Source organism: Ranitomeya imitator, chromosome 4 (genome assembly GCF_032444005.1).
Source record: "Ranitomeya imitator isolate aRanImi1 chromosome 4, aRanImi1.pri, whole genome shotgun sequence".
Taxonomy (NCBI): domain Eukaryota; kingdom Metazoa; phylum Chordata; class Amphibia; order Anura; family Dendrobatidae; genus Ranitomeya; species Ranitomeya imitator.
In genome coordinates, this window is record NC_091285.1 from 501,036,506 (window position 1) to 501,054,441 (window position 17,936).

Below are 17,936 nucleotides of genomic sequence, written 5' to 3' on the forward strand. Positions count from 1 at the left end.
AAAATCCATTGTGAAAAAAAAACACTCAAAAATCCATAAAAAATGCTCCTGCGGATTCTGCCAGGAGATGCAGATTTAGTGCAGATTTTATGGCGAAAATTCTGCACCAAATCTGCATCGTGTGCACACAGCCATAAAGATGTATAGAGAACAAAAATGTAATAGTTAAACATAAATTTCAGAGATGTTTTATTAACTACTATTATTTGAATTCACTTTGTGATATTGACCTTTTCACACCGTAACTCTCCTTAGCTGTCCTTGTCTGCTCCTGCACTGTTATTTTCAAGGAAGTTCCTTGTAATAAAATCAGAAGGAGACATGTTTATTTATATGAGACATATAAATGATGTTTAGAAAGTTTTACAAACTTAACAAATGAAAGATTAACAAAATTTAATTTGTCAAAGCATTGTTTATTTAAACAATATTAATATTTTCCATTCTTTTTATTTTACTTTTATACGGTATTCTCTTGTGCTCTTGTCTTCTGATCTTGTCCTGTGCTCTTTTCTTCTGTTGAAGTAAAGACCGATTCAATGACGTTCCTGGTACAGTAATAAAAAAGTAAAATAAAATAATATATAAATGAAAGCACATAGATACATATAATTAATTAGTTAGATAAAGCAAAAAGATCATTTAGCAATATTTATGTGGATGTTAAATAACCCCTGGATATGTCATGGAGGGTACCAATGAGGGGGGCATGACCGGAGCAGGTAGCGAGTGACAGTTTAGATTTTGGAAAATGCTGGTTTATGACAGGGTAAAGGGTGGGGAGCAGAGAGGTAGGAAGTATAGGATTGGTTAAATTGGAAGTGTTTTTTGGGAAAGTGACGTAGGACCGTGTAAAAAGGCGGATGGCCAAAGGGTGATAAAAAGGCCGCATGTACTGTAGGAGACGTGATCAGATGTCGCTACCAAGACGGCTGAACATTCAACCACACCCACCCATCCAAGAGGAAAAGGACAACCGTGGAACAGTAGCCTGAAGAGAAATTTAAATGAGGACCTTAATGAAATTTATTCCAAATATATATATATCTATGTATATATATATATATATATATATATATATATATATATGTGTGTGTGTGTAAATAAGGTATGAAATAATTAGCAAAATAAATAAGGCTAGATGTAATCTATATACATAATTGTCTAAGGGTCACTTCCGTCTGTCTGTCTGTACTTCTGTCACGGATATTCATTGTTCCTGGCCTCTGTCTACCATGGAAATCCAAGTCGCTGATTGGTCGCTGCGAAACAGCCACGATCAATCAGCGACGGGCACAGTGCGGAAGAAAATGTCAGTGTCAGGCGCACGCACCACGCACTCACTGTCCCCACCACTACGCTCACCATAGTCAGTGGCCGGCGCACGCTCCCAGCACTGTGTCCCTGGCGCTACGCTCACCGCACTGTGTCCCCGGCGCTCCGCTCACCGTACTGTTTCACCGGCGCTCCGCTGACCGCACACTCCATACTCCCCTCAGCTCACCGCTAACACAGGGCTAATGCCGGCGGTAACGCATTACGTTAACGCCGCTATTAACACAGTGTGTCCCCAAGCCGCGTAGGCAGCATCAATAGTAAAATCAAGTAATGTTAAAAATAATAATAATAGTTTTATAAAAAAAAGGTATACTCACCCTCCGTTGTCCGCTGTGCCACTGTCGACCGCCGCCATCTTCCTTTCACAGCGATGCTTTTTGAAATTACCCATAAGACATAATGGTATTGCGACAACGCTAAGTCATATGTGTAATTTCGCAATGCATCCTGGTAAAGGAAGATGGCGGTGGCCGCCCGCCCATATGCACAGCGCCGTTGGATCCAAGGAAGTCGAGAGACAGGACGCTGAGGAGCAGCGACAAGAAGGGTGAGTATGTTCAACTCCAAGGGGCCCTCGTATCGTTAGGTGAGTATATTTCTTTTTAATTTTTTGAACCTGTGACAAACTTGGCTCGTTAATATACTACGTCACTGGTGAATATACTACATGGCTCTGTGCTGAATACTACAAGGCTGGGGAATATACTACGTCGCTATGTAATCTACTACGTGGCTCTGTGCTGTATACTACGTGAGAGGCCAATATACTACGTGACTGGGCAATATAGTAAGTGACTGGGCAATATACTACGTGACTGGGCAATATACTACGTGACTGGAAAATATACTACGTGACTGGGCAATATACTACGTGACTGGGCAATATACTACGTGACTGGGCAATATAGTACGTGGCTGGGCAATATACTACGTGAGTGGGAAATATACTACGTGACTGGGCAATATACTACGTGACTGGGCAATATACTACGTGACTGGCCAATATACTACATGGCCGGGCAATAGACTACGTGGCTCGGCAAAACCGTACGTGGCTGGGCAATATACTACGTGACTGGCCAATATACTACGTGACTGGGCAATATACTACGTGACTGGCCAATATACTACATGGCCGGGCAATAGACTACGTGGCTCGGCAAAACCGTACGTGGCTGGGCAATATAGTATGTAAATGGTCGATACACTACGTGGCTGTGCAATATACTACGTGGACATGCATACTGTAGAATACCCGATGCATTTGCATCGGGACACCATCTAGTGACAGATAAGGACTGAGTCACCTTTACTATTTTGCAGCTCTGCTCTTATGGTCTTGTAATCCTAATCCAGTATCTCCACATTCAATGATGTTCCTTTGAAAAAAAAAAAAAGCTAATGTTACTTATGATGCATTTTTGATTCAGATAGGTCAATGTAATCTGTTCAGTACAATAAATAATATAGATTCAATGAGTGATAGATCGATAGATAGATAGTTAGATAGATAGATAGATCTAATTACGTAAATAGATAAAATAATCAGCGCGATACATGGAATTATATAGATACATAGAAGTAAAATGTTAGATAGATGTAATGATAGATGGATATATAGAAACACTGAAAAATAAAATTGTATGCGCAGAGGCTATTTTCACACGTTTTGGATTAACAGCGGATCAACTTTATTTTATTGCACAAAATCAAAGCAGATCAACAAGTTATTGACAGTACAAATAAAATGATTTTTTTGTAAAAAAATGTGTGAATATGATGCGGAAAATTAAGCCATTAATACTCTGCGGATTAACCAATGTAGCATGGCATTAATTTTCCTGAATCTGCTTCCTCTTTGTATCGATTCCATGTTAAAAATTGTCTTATGTAAAACACCCAAAAGAAATACAAAATAATCAGCAGTAAATCACCATTAACTCCACACATAATCCTTAAGTTAAATACCAAAAAGTCAGCACCAACGTGATCTGGCAAGATATGCCTAAGCAGCACACAAATTTCCTGGCACAAATATGCAATATGTGCACGGACGCAAAATGTACCACCAAACAATCTAAGGATATGTGGGCAGCGAATCAGTGATTATGTATATATATTACCGTTAGGCCTTGTTCCCACGTCAGTATTTTTTGATCAGTATTTGACTGCCAAAACAAGGAGTGGAACTTGCATAGAAAAACTAAAAGTGTAGGATTGACAACTGTCCTCTGTTTTGGAGACACTCCTGGTTTTGGCATACAAATCCTGATCAAACATTACTGACGTGTGAATGAGGCCTTAACCACAGTGGATATATGGCACTGGCGTCCAATTATCCAAACTGTATCAGGATTACAATAACAGATATCAAAACTTCATGAACCCATGGTGGAAAGCAAGTCCCGATGTTAGAAGTTTGACAGAGCCCCCCCCTCCCCAAAAAACAAAAAAAAATAAAATAACAAAAAAAACGGCGTGGGCTTCCGCGGAATTTTCTGCGCCAGAGGGGGAAAGCCGACAGCCGTGGACCAATATTCATAGCCTGCTATGAATATCAGCCCGCAGCTGTCTGCGTAGCCTTTACTGGCTATTAAAATATGGGTGACCCCCACCCAAAAAAAAAAGACGTGGGGTGCCCCTATATTTTTTAGCCAGAAAGGCTACGCAGACAGCTGCGGTCTGATATTCATAGCCTAGAGAGGGTCCATGGATATTGGCCCCCTCCGGCTACAAATACCAGTACGCAGCCGCCCCAGAAATGGCGCATCTATAAGATGCACAACTTCCGGCACTTAGCCCCTCTCTTCCCACTCCCGTGTAGCGGTGGGATATGGGGTAATAAGGGGTTAATGTCACCTTGCTATCGTAAGGTGACATTAAGCCTGGTTAATAACGGAGAGGCGTCAATAAGACGCCTATCCGTTAGTAATCCAATGATAGTATTGGTTTAAAAAAAAAACCCACACACACATTTTTCCAAAAATTTTTTTTTTAATATTCTTCCTTTTGACCATACTTACCATAGTTCTGCACCTGTAAAAAAAGGAAAATGGTAAACCGTATAGTACCTGTCTTCGACGGAGTCCAACAACTAAATAGTGTCCCACGATGATCTCCCCTATAGAACAGTGACATCGGGTGATGTCACTGCTCTATAGGACCCTCAGTGACACACTGTTGTTGCATGTTCTTGCATGTCGCATGTAGTCAAATGTTTTTGCATGTCGCAACGTGTTGCATGTAGTCGAATGTCGCATGTAGTCGAAAGTTGTTGCATGTTGTTGCATGTCGCATGTTGTTGCCTGTCGGATGTAGTCAAATGTTTTTGCATGTCGCAACGTGTTGCATGTAGTCGAATGTCGCATGTAGTCGAAAGTTGTTGCATGTTGTTGCATGTCGCATGTTGTTGCCTGTCGGATGTAGTCGCATGTTGTTGAATGTCGCACGTTGTTGCATGTCACATGTGGCATGTAGCCACATGTCGCATGTATTCGCATGCTGCCGCTTGTCGCATGTAGTGCCATGTTTCATGTTGTCGCATAGTCAAATGTGGTATGTAGTTTCATGTTGCATGTTGTTTCATGTGACAGTTGAATGTTGTTGCATGTCGCATGTTGTTGCATGTCGCATGTATCAGCATGTTGTTGAATGTTGCATGTAGGCGCATGTTGCCGCATGTAGTATAATGTCACATGTAGTTGCTTGTTGTTGCTTGTGACATGTAGTCACATGTTGTTGCATGTCGCATGTTGTTGCATGTGACATGCAGTTGCATGTTGCATGTGGTGGCATGTTGTTGCATGTTGCATGTACTCGCATGTCACATGTATTCGCATGTTGTTGCATGTTGCTGCATGTGACATGTAGTCCCATGTTGTTGCATGTCGCATATAGTCTCATGTTGTTGCATGTTGTATGTGGTCGCATGTAGCCGCAAGTTGTGTAATGTTGCATGTAGTTGCATTTTGCCGCATGTCACATGTTTTTGCATGTCGCATGTTGCCGCATGTTGCTGCATGTGACATGTAGTCGCATGTTGTTGCATCTTGTTGCATATAGTCGCAGGTAGTTGCATGTCGCATGTAGTCGCATGTAGAATGTTGCATGTTGTCGCATGTAGCATGTTGCATGTAGTTTTGTGTCGCATGTAGTCGAATGTAGTATTGTGTTGCATGTCAAACTTAGTATGTTGAAAGTCGTATGTTGCATGTCAAATGTGTTAGGTTGCATGTCATATATCGCTTGGTGAATGTCACGGTGTTTATGTTGCAGGTTGTATGTTGTATGTAATTTGCTGGTAGATAGATAAATAGATAAAAAGAAGGAATAAGAAAGTTAGAAGTTATAACATCAATAGAATGTGTTGGCTAGCAGAAAAGAGATAGATAGATAATAGATAGATATAAAGAACGAAAGATAGATAATAGATAGAGCGAAATATTGATAGATAGATAGATAGATAGATAGATAGAAATAACAATAGATAGATAATAGCAAGATAGAAAGATCGATATATATATATAAGATAGATATATACAGATAGAAAGAACAATAGATAGATAATAGATAGATAATAAAAATCGATAGATAGATAATAGATAGAACTAACGATAGATAGAAGATAGATAGATAGATAGATAGAAAGATAGATAGATAGAAAGAACGATAGATAGATAATAGATAGATAGATAGATAATAGATAGATAGATAGATAGATAGATAGATAGAACGAACGATAGATTGATAATAGATAGATAGATAGATAATAGATAGAACGAACGATAGATAGATAGATAGATAGATAGATAGATAGATAGATAGATAGATAGATAGAAAGAACGATAGATAGATAGAAAGAACGATAGATAGATAATAGATAGAAAGAGCAATAGATAGATAATAGATAGAAAGATCGATAGAAATAACGATAGATAGGTAATAAATAGATAATAGATAAATAGATACATAGATAGATAGTTAGAAAGAATGATAGATAATAGATAGATAATAGATAAATAGATACAAAGATAGATAGATAGAATTTTCATTAGATAGATAATAGCTAGATAGAAAGATCGATATATACATATAAGATAGATATATACAGATAGAAAGAACAATAGATAGATAATAGATAGATATAAAGATCGATAGATAGATAATAGATATAACTAACGATAGATAGAAGATAGATAGATAGAAAGAACGATAGATAGATAATAGATAGATAGATAGATAGAAAGAACAATAGATAGATAATAGATAGATAGAAAGAGCGATAGATAGATAATAGATAGATAGATAGATAGATAGATAGAAAGAACGATAGATAGATAATAGATAGATAGAAAGAGCGATAGATAGAGAATAGATAGAAAGATCAATAGAAATAACGATAGATAGGTAATAGATAGATAATAGATAAATAGATACATAGATAGATAGTTAGAAATAATGATAGATAATAGATAGATAATAGATAAATAGATAAAAAGAAAGATAGTTAGATAGATAGAATTTTAGATAGATAATAGATTGATAGAAAGATCGATAGATTGAAAGAACAATAGATAGATAATAGATAGATTGATCGATAGATTTATATATATAGTTAGATAGATACATAGATAGATAGATAGATAGAAAGAAGGATAGATAGATAATAGATAGATGGAAAGAACAATAGATAGATAGATAGGTAGGTAGGTAGGTAGGTTGGTAATCGATTTTGGCACGAAACTTACGATCGCAGGTGGGGCTGAGAAACTGTTACCGGCATCCAGCTATACAGTATGCACATATGACCACTTCCGGGGCACACAGGTAAAAGTGCCGACACGCGCATGCGCAGTAATGTCCATTATGATATGCCCACAGTTGGGAAAACCATAATACGCAGGCGCCAAATTATACGTTAGTGCGCAGGCGCTAAGCACTACGCTGACGGCGGCAATAACATTCGCAGGGAAACGCAAGAGGTGGGGGAGGAACCGCAACTTATCAACGCCCATCTGACCAGACCTGACTGAGTGACAGCACCAAACGCCGACTTTCAAAAGGTATTTCGGCAAGATAGGTGCGGAATATAAACACACAGAAGACAGTACTGTAAAGCGCAGCTCTGGCCCTTGTTAATGCCATTTTTATCTCATCTTTAAAATACGGGGTGACAGGTTCCCTTTAATGAAACCTTAAAGGGCCACTGTCACCCCCCTCCAGCCGTTATAAACTAAAAGAGCCATTTTGTGCAGCAGTAATGCTGCATTCTAACAAGGTGGCTCTTTTAGTTTTTTGTTCATGTATTCCCAAATTAAAGCACTTTGAAATTTATCCAAAATACCTCTCTTTGTCCATGGAGGCGGGTCCTCACTCCCCAGCTTGAACCGGTACTCTGCCGTCACTCCAATCTTCAGGGGCTTTCGGCGCCGCAACCTCCGTGCTGTTTTCGCTTCAATCTCTGGGGTGGGTGTACTTACGGAAAACGCTGGTAAATACATTGATTCTTTTCTCTATCCCCTGGTGGAGACCATACCTTCTTAACTTAAAAATACATCTGATTTTCTTTAAAAAAATTGACTCCGTCCATGTTGAGGAGGACAAGCTCCTAGTCACATGCGACATGGAGTCACTTTACACCAATATTCACCACTAGAATGGTTTGAGAGCAGTCTCACACTTCTTATCAATGACCAGTCTCTCCCCCAGTGACACTGATTTTTTGATTGTTCTGTTGAAATTTCTTCTGACTCATGATTTCTTTCTTTCCAACGGATCCTTCTACCTACGGCTCCAGGGAACAGCCATGGGTGCCACTTGTGCGCCTTCGTATGCAAACCTGTTCCTGGGTCTGTGGGAGAGGGATCTTTTCTCGTCGGATCGGAGTTCATCGATGGAGCGGGTCATACTTTGGGCCCGCTACATTGCTTACATTTTTCTCATCTGCTGAGGTACTCCTTTTGAATTACAAACTTTTGTTCAGGATTTAAATAAGAATCATTTGAATATACATCTTACTTAAAAATTTGATTTTCATCAGATTGATTTTCTGGACATCCTGGTGGAGAGAGAGGTGGATGGCTTACTTCGTACCAGTGTTTTCCGTAAGGATACGGCAGTGAACTCTGCATTACACGCCTCTTCTTCCCATCCGCCCCATGTGAATAAGGCTATTCCTACTGGCCAGTTCCTCCACCTTAAGACAATTTGTATGTCTGCTGAAACTTTTAAAAGACAAGCTGAGGACTTGAAGAAACGTTTTCTGGATTGTGGATACAGCAAGAGGTGCATTAAAAAGGCATATAAAAGGGCAGGGAATGCCAGCTGTCATCAACTTCTTTTCTCTACTCCGGAAGTTAAAACTAACAACCAGGTAAGATTACATACATAGTAACATAGTAACATAGTTAGTAAGGCCGAAAAAAGACATTTGTCCATCCAGTTCAGCCTATATTCCATCATAATAAATCCCCAGATCTACGTCCTTCTACAAAACCTAATTGTATGATACAATATTGTTCTGCTCCAGGAAGACATCCAGGCCTCTCTTGAACCCCTCGACTAAGTTCGCCATCACCACCTCCTTAGGCAAGCAATTCCAGATTCTCACTGCCCTAACAGTAAAGAATCCTCTTCTATGTTGGTGGAAAAACCTTCTCTCCTCCAGACGCAAAGAATGCCCCCTTGTGCCCGTCACCTTCCTTGGTATAAACAGATCCTCAGCGAGATATTTGTATTGTCCCCTTATATACTTATACATGGTTATTAGATCGCCCCTCAGTCGTCTTTTTTCTAGACTAAATAATCCTAATTTCGCTAATCTATCTGGGTATTGTAGTTCTCCCATCCCCTTTATTAATTTTGTTGCCCTCCTTTGTACTCTCTCTAGTTCCATTATATCCTTCCTGAGCACCGGTGCCCAAAACTGGACACAGTACTCCATGTGCGGTCTAACTAGGGATTTGTACAGAGGCAGTATAATGCTCTCATCATGTGTATCCAGACCTCTTTTAATGCACCCCATGATCCTGTTTGCCTTGGCAGCTGCTGCCTGGCACTGGCTGCTCCAGGTAAGTTTATCATTAACTAGGATCCCCAAGTCCTTCTCCCTGCCAGATTTGCCCAGTGGTTTCCCATTCAGTCTGTAATGGTGATATTGATTCCTTCTTCCCATGTGTATAACCTTACATTTATCATTGTTAAACCTCATCTGCCACCTTTCAGCCCAAGTTTCCAACTTATCCAGATCCATCTGTAGCAGAATACTATCTTCTCTTGTATTAACTGCTTTACATAGTTTTGTATCATCTGCAAATATCGATAGTTTACTGTGTAAACCTTCTACCAGATCATTAATGAATATGTTGAAGAGAACAGGTCCCAATACTGACCCCTGCGGTACCCCACTGGTCACAGCGACCCAGTTAGAGACTATACCATTTATAACCACCCTCTGCTTTCTATCACTAAGCCAGTTACTAACCCATTTACACACATTTTCCCCCAGACCAAGCATTCTCATTTTGTGTACCAACCTCTTGTGCGGCACGGTATCAAATGCTTTGGAAAAATCGAGATATACCACGTCCAATGACTCACCGTTGTCCAGTCTATAGCTTACCTCTTCATAAAAACTGATTCGATTGGTTTAACAGGAGCGATTTCTCATAAACCTATGCTGATATGAAGTTAAACAGTTATTCTCATTGAGATAATCCAGAATAACATCCCTGAGAAACCCTTCAAATATTTTACCAACAATAGAGGTTAGACTTACTGGCCTATAATTTCCAGGTTCACTCTTAGAGCCCTTTTTGAATATTGGCACCACATTTGCTATGTGCCAGTCCTGTGGAACAGACCCTGTCGCTATAGAGTCCCTAAAAATAAGAAATAATGGTTTATCTATTACATTACTTAGTTCTCTTAGTACTCGTGGGTGTATGCCATCCGGACCCGGAGATTTATCTATTTTAATCTTATTTAGCCGGTTTCACACCTCTTCTTGGGTTAGATTGGTGACCCTTAATATAGGGTTTTCATTGTTTCTTGGGATTTCACCTAGCATTTCATTTTCCACCGTGAATACCGTGGAGAAGAAGGTGTTTAATATGTTAGCTTTTTCCTCATCATCTACAACCATTCTTTCCTCACTATTTTTTAAGGGGCCTACATTTTCAGTTTTTATTCTTTTACTATTGATATAGTTGAAGAACAGTTTGGGATTAGTTTTACTCTCCTTAGCAATGTGCTTCTCTGTTTCCTTTTTGGCAGCTTTAATTCGTTTTTTAGATAAAGTATTTTTCTCCCTATAGTTTTTTAGAGCTTCAATGGTGCCATCCTGCTTTAGTAGTGCAAATGCTTTCTTTTTACTGTTAATTGCCTGTCTTACTTCTTTGTTTAGCCACATTGGGTTTTTCCTATTTCTAGTCCTTTTATTCCCACAAGGTATAAACCGCTTACACTGCCTATTTAGGATGTTCTTAAACATTTCCCATTTATTATCTGTATTCTTATTTCGGAGGATATTGTCCCAGTCTACCAGATTAAGGGCATCTCTAAGCTGGTCAAACTTTGCCTTCCTAAAGTTCAGTGTTTTTGTGACTCCCTGACAAGTCCCCCTAGTGAAAGACAGGTGAAACTGTACAATATTGTGATCGTTATTTCCTAGATGCCCGACCACCTGCAGATTTGTTATTCTGTCAGGTCTATTAGATAGTATTAGGTCTAAAAGTGCTGCTCCTCTGGTTGGATTCTGCACCAATTGTGAAAGATAATTTTTCTTGGTTATTAGCAGAAACCTGTTGCCTTTATGGGTTTCACAGGTTTCTGTTTCCCAGTTAATATCCGGGTAGTTAAAGTCCCCCATAACCAGGACCTCATTATGGGTTGCAGCTTCATCTATCTGCTTTAGAAGTAGACTTTCCATGGTTTCTGTTATAAGATTGGTCACACAGTACCATTCTCAATGGTGGGATATGTCAGATGTTTTGGAAAAATACTGGCCTGTACTTCTTGCTGACCCTATCCTTAAGCAATATCTGCAGTCACATCCTTTGGTTACAGCCCGTAGGTCCAAAAACTTGACTGATCATTTGGTGAGGAGTTATTTTTCACCTAGCATCCCTCTTTCAATTTTTTCCACAAATTCTGGCCACCAGCTTCCTCGGGGGGGCTGTAGGCCCTGTGGTAAGAGTGTGGCATGTCCCAATATCGACTGTGCGACTCATTTAATGTCGTCTGATGCTCAGGAATTTACAATCACGCAGACAATCAATTGCTCCACCACTATAGTGATATACCACAGGACATGCCCCTGCAATAAGATCTATAAAGGACTTACATCGTGTGCCCTCAAGGTACGAGCACATGAACATGTTCGTGACATCTTGGCGGCTGCCAAAGTGGATAATGTTGAGTGTCTCAAAACAGTTCCTCTGCATTTTAAACTATATCATGCATGTGATCCTTCAGGCTTTAGAATCAAATGTATATACTGCCTTAATATCAACCAATATAATCCAAAATAAGCTTGTGATATATAATAAACATCTAGAATCCAAAAATATGCCCCAAAACTAACACATAGTAGGGGACATATAGCAATAACTACTATTATCAATGTGTTTGTTTAAAAAAATAACAATTTATTGAAAATATAATTAAAAAACACATGTATATAAAATTCACAAAATTCAACAATTTTATATACATGTGTTTTTTAAATATATTTTCAATAAATTGTTATTTTTTTTAAACAAACACATTGATAATAGTGGTTATTGCTATATGTCCCCTACTATGTGTTAGTTTTGGCGCATATTTTTGGATTCTAGATAGACCGCCTTTTTGTCAACTTGCGGGAAGGGAATCTTGGTCATCATTTGGCACAGAAAGAGGCACGATGGATATGGAGGCTCCGGACATTGCAACCTCATGGTCTTAATGAAACATTAAGCTTTTCTTCTTTTCTGTGAATCAGCCTTTCCATGCTTTTTAATTGGCATCTGTTTTATAATATTGTATTATTAATAGTGTTGAGCCTTCCGATACTGCAAATATCGGGTATCGGCTGATATTCACTGTATCGGAATTCCGATACCGAGTTCCGATACTTTTGTGATATGGGATACTGGAATCGGAAGTTCCCATAATGCAATGATGCACTATAATGGAGTGTGAGCGGTGCGTTGGCGGAGACTGCGTGTGTGTGTGCGGGCGGGGTCTGTGCGTGACCGTGGGTTGCCTGTGTGTGCCTGTTGGGGGTCTGAGTGTGCCTGCCGGGGGTCTGTGCGGGCTGCTGGGGGTCTGTACGGGCCTGCCGGGGGTCTGTACAGGCCTGCCGGGGCTCTGTGCGGGCTGCTGGGGCTCTGTGCGAGCTGCTGTGGGTCTGTGAGGGCCTGTCGGGGGTCTGTGCTGGGATCTGTATTGGCCTGCCGGGGCTTTGTGCAGGCTGGCGGGGCTCTGTACAGGCCTGCCGGGGCTCTGTGCGGGCTGCCGGGGCTCTGTGCAGGCTGCCGGGGCTCTGTGCGGGCTGCCGGGGCTCTGTGCGGGCTGCCAGGGTCTATGCATTTGTGCAGGCATCGTCCGATGGGACTACAAGTCCCATCAGATGATGCCTACTACAGTGACAGTGATTGACACATTAGCCATTGATGGGACAGTAGTAGTCACATCATCCGGCTAATGTGTTGAATGTAAAAAAAAAACATACTACATACATACTACATACATACTACATGCATACATACAACATACTACATGCATACTACATACTACATACATACTACATACTGCATACTACACACATACTACATACATCATACAAACTACATACATACTACATACATACTACATACATACTACATACATAATACATACATGCATACTACATACATACTACATACGTACTACATACTACATATATGCTACATACATACATACTGCATACTACATACTACATACATACTACATAATGCATATTACATACATGCATACTACATACATACTACATATATACTACATACATACTACATACTACATGCATGCATACTGCATACTACATACATGCATACTACATGCAAACTACATACTACATACATACTATATACATACATACTACACACATACTACATACATACTACATGCAGTACATTCATACATTACATACAATTCATACATATAGACATACAGTACTTTAAACATAGAGTATATACTCACCATAACTTGTCAATTTGTTCCCCGAAGCCAGTGTCATCTGTAAAAAATATTAAAATAACAAACAACCAATATACTCCCTGTCCGCAGAAATCCACGAGTTTCCCACGACGATCTCCCGTGGAGAACGGCAGCATCAGCTGATGCGACGACTCTCCAGGGGCTCCAGGAACACAATGACGGGAGGAAAGTATCCTTCTGCACGGCATTCCTACGCTGCTGTAAAAAAATAGTCCATAGTCTCACTTTTGGCATTCCTGTGTAAGAAATTTTCCCACGCAGCAATTGCCATAAAGTGAGACTTTGAACTATAGTACCCTCAGTGATGCACTGCAGGAGCCATTGTCTCCTGTCAGTGTGTCATTGAGGGTCCTATAGAGCAGTGACATCACCCAATGTCACTGTTCTATAGGGGAGATCCTCGTGGGACACTCGTTATTAATTGGACTACGGCGGACAGGTAGTCTATGGTTTATTATTTAACTTTTTTGGTGGCGCTGAAGTATGGTATGTGTGGTTAAATGAAGAATATTAAATTACTTTTTTCCTAATTTGGGCATGTTTTATTAACCCTTTATTACTATTGGATTAATAATGGATAGGTGTCTTATTGACGCTTCCCGTTATTAACCCAGCTTAATGTCACCTTACAATAGCAAGGTGACATTAACCCCTTATTACTCCATATCCCACCGCTACACGGGAGTGGGAAGAGAGGGGGGCTAAATGCCGGAATTGGTGCATCTTACAAATGCGCCATTTCTGGGGCGGCTGCGGACTGGTATTTGTAGCCAGGGGGCCAATATCCATGGCCCCTCTCTTGGCTACGAATATCATCCCGCAGCTGTCTGCATAGCCTTTCTGGCTATAAAATATAGGGGGACCCCACGTCATTTTTTTGGGGGGTCCCCCTATTTCAATTGCCAGTAAAGGCTATGCAGACAGCTGCGGGATGATATTCATAGCAGGCTACAAATATTGGCCCCCGGCCGTCGGCATTCCCCCTCTGGTGCAGAAAATTGCGCGGGAGCCCATGCCATTTTTTTAATTCAACGCTCATTAAGGCCTCTTTCACACTTGCATTGGTACGGGTCCATCGCTATACGTCGGGCCAACGTACCAACGCACATTGTGAAATTTATGCACAATGTGGGCAGCGGATGCAGCTTTTCAAGGCATCCGCTGCCCATTCTGAAGTCCGGGGAGGAGTGGGCGGAGTTTCGGCCGCGTATGCACGGTAGAAAATGGCGGACGCGACGGACAAATAAAGTTCACTTGAATGTTTTTTCGTGCGGACGGTCCGCCAAAACACGACGGATCCATTGCAGAATGGACGCGACGTGTGGCCATCCGTCGCGGTCCGTTGCTAATACAAGTCTATGGGTAAAAAACGAATCCTGCGGGCACATTTGCAGGATCCGTTTTTTTCCCAAAACAACGGATTGCGACGGATTCCTAAAAACGCAAGTGTGAAAGTAGCCTTCGAAACATCGGCCTTTTTATTATATATCTATGGATATATCTATCTATAGATATATTAATAGATAGATATATCTATAGATACATAGATGTATCAATCCATATATCTGGCTGCTTTCACACATCAGGTTTTTGCCGTCAGGCACAATCTGGCGAGTTTTGAAAAAAATGGATCGTTTTAGCCGCCGGATCCGTTTTTTTTCCGCTGGATCCGTTTTTCCCCCGGATCTGTTTTTTTTTCACCAGATCCGTTTTTTCTGCAGGATCCGTTTTTTTTGCCGGATCCGTTTTTTTCGCCGGATCCGTTTTTTTTCCACCAGATCGATTTTTTCAACCAGATCTGTTTTTTCCGCAGGATCCGTTTTTTTCCGCCGGATCCATTTTTTTCAAAACTCGCCGGATTGTGCCTAATGGCAAAAACCTGATGTGTGAGAGCAGCCAGCTATATGGATAGATACAGTACAGACCAAAAGTTTGGACACACCTTCTCATTTAAAGATTTTCCTGTAATTTCATGACTATGAAAATTGTAAATTCACACTGAAGGCATCAAAACTATGAATTAACACATGTGGAATTATATACTTAACAAAAAAGTGTGAAACAACTGAAATTATCTCTTATATTCTAGGTTCTTCAAAGTAGCCACCTTTTGCTTTGATAACTGCTTTGCACACTCTTGGCATTCTCTTGATGAGCTTCAAGAGGTAGTCACCGGAAATGGTCTTCCAACAATCTTGAAGGAGTTCCCAGAGATGCTTAGCACTTGTTGGCCCTTTTGCCTTCACTCTGAGGTTCAGCTCACCCCAAACCATCTCGATTGGGTTCAGGTCTGGGGACCACCCCATTACTATCCTTCTTGGTCAAATAGCCCTTACTCAGTCTGGAGGTGTGTTTGGGGTCATTGTCCTGTTGAAAAATAAATGATAGTCCAACTAAACGCAAACCGGATGGAATAGCATGCTGCTGCAAGATGCTGTGGTAGCCATGCTGGTTCAGTATGCCTTCAATTTTGAATAAATCCCCAACAGTGTCACCAGCAAAGCACCCCAACACCATCCCACCTCCTCCTCCATGCTCCACGGTGGGAACCAGGCATGTAGAGTCCATCCGTTCACCTTTTCTGCATCACACAAAGACACCGTGGTTGGAACCAAAGAGCTCAAATTTGGACTCACCAGACCAAAGCACAGATTTCCACTGGTCTAATGTCCATTCCTTGTGTTCTTTAGCCCAAACAAGTCTCTTCTGCTTGTTGCCTGTCCTTAGCAGTGGTTTCCTAGCAGCTATTTTACCATAAACGCCGGCTGCAGAAAGTCTCCTCTTAACAATTGTTGTAGAGATGTGTCTGCTGCTAGAACTCTGTGTGGCATTGACCTGGTCTCTAATCTGAGCTCCTGTTAACCTGCGATTTCTGAGGCTGATGACTCAGATAAACTTATCCTCAGAAGCAGAGGTGACTCTTAGTCTTCCTTTCCTGGGGCAGCCCTCATGTGAGCCAGTTTCTTTGTAGCGCTTGATGGTTTTTGCAACTGCACTTGGGGACACTTTCAAAGTTTTCCCAATTTTTCAGACTGACTGAACTTCATTTCTTATAGTAATGATGGCCACTCGTTTCTCTTTACTTAGCTGCTTTTTTCTTGCCATAATACAAATTCTAACAGTCTATTCAGTAGGACTATCAGCTGTGTATCCACCAGACTTCTGCTCAACACAACTGATGGTCTCAACCCCATTTATGAGGCAAGAAATCCCACTTATTAAACCTGACAGGGCCCACCTGTGAATTGAAAATTATTCCCGGTGTCTACCCCTTGAAGCCCATCAAGAGAATGCCTAGAGTGTGCAAAGCAGTCATCAAAACAAAAGGTGGCCACTTTGAAGAACCTAGAATATAAGACATATTTTCAGTTGTTTCACACTTTTTTGTTAAGTATATAATTCCACATGTGTTAATTCATAGTTTTGATGCCTTCAGTGTGAATTTACAATTTTCATAGTCATGAAAATACAGAAAAATCTTTAAATGAGAAGGTGTGTCCAAACTTTTGGTCTATACTGTACATCTATGTATCTATAGATATATGTATCCATAAATATATCTATAGACAAATATATCCATAGATATAAAATAGAAAGGCCGATGTTTCTAAGGCTACTTTCCCACTTGCGATTTTAGCAATCTGTCGCAATCCATCAGTTTGGGAAAAAAACGGATCCTGCAAATGTGCTCGCAGGATGCGTTTTTTACCCATAGACTTGTATTAGAGACGGATCGCGACAGATGGCCACACGTCGCGTCCGTCCGGTGTAACGGATCCATCATGTTTTGGCGGACCGTTGGCACGAGAAAACATTCAAGTGAATGTTTCTTTGTCCGTCACGTCTGCCATTTTCTACCGCGCATGTGCGGCCAAAACTCCCCTCCCTCCTCCCTGGACTTCAGAATGGGCAGTGGATGCGTTGAAAAACTGCATCCGCTGCCAACGTGGTGCAGAAATTTCACAAAGCGCGTTGGTACGTCGGCCCGACGTATAGTGACAGACCTGTACCGAAACAAGTGTGAAAGAGGCCTTAATGAGCGTTTAATTAAAAAAAATGGAAAAAAAATGGCGTGGGCTCCCGCGCAATTTTCTGTGCCAGAGGGGGAAAGCCGACGGCTGGGGGCCAACATTTGTAGGCTGCTATGAATTTCAGCCCGCAGCTGTCTGCGTAGCCTTTACTGGCTATTAAAATAGGGGGACCCCCCAAAAAAATGACATTGGGTCCCACCTATTTTTTATAGCCAGAAAGGCTACGCAGACAGCTGCAGGCTGATATTCATAGCCTAGAGAGGGGCCATGGATATTGGCCCCCGGCTACAAATACCAGTCCGCAGCCGCCCCAGAAATGGTGCATCTGTA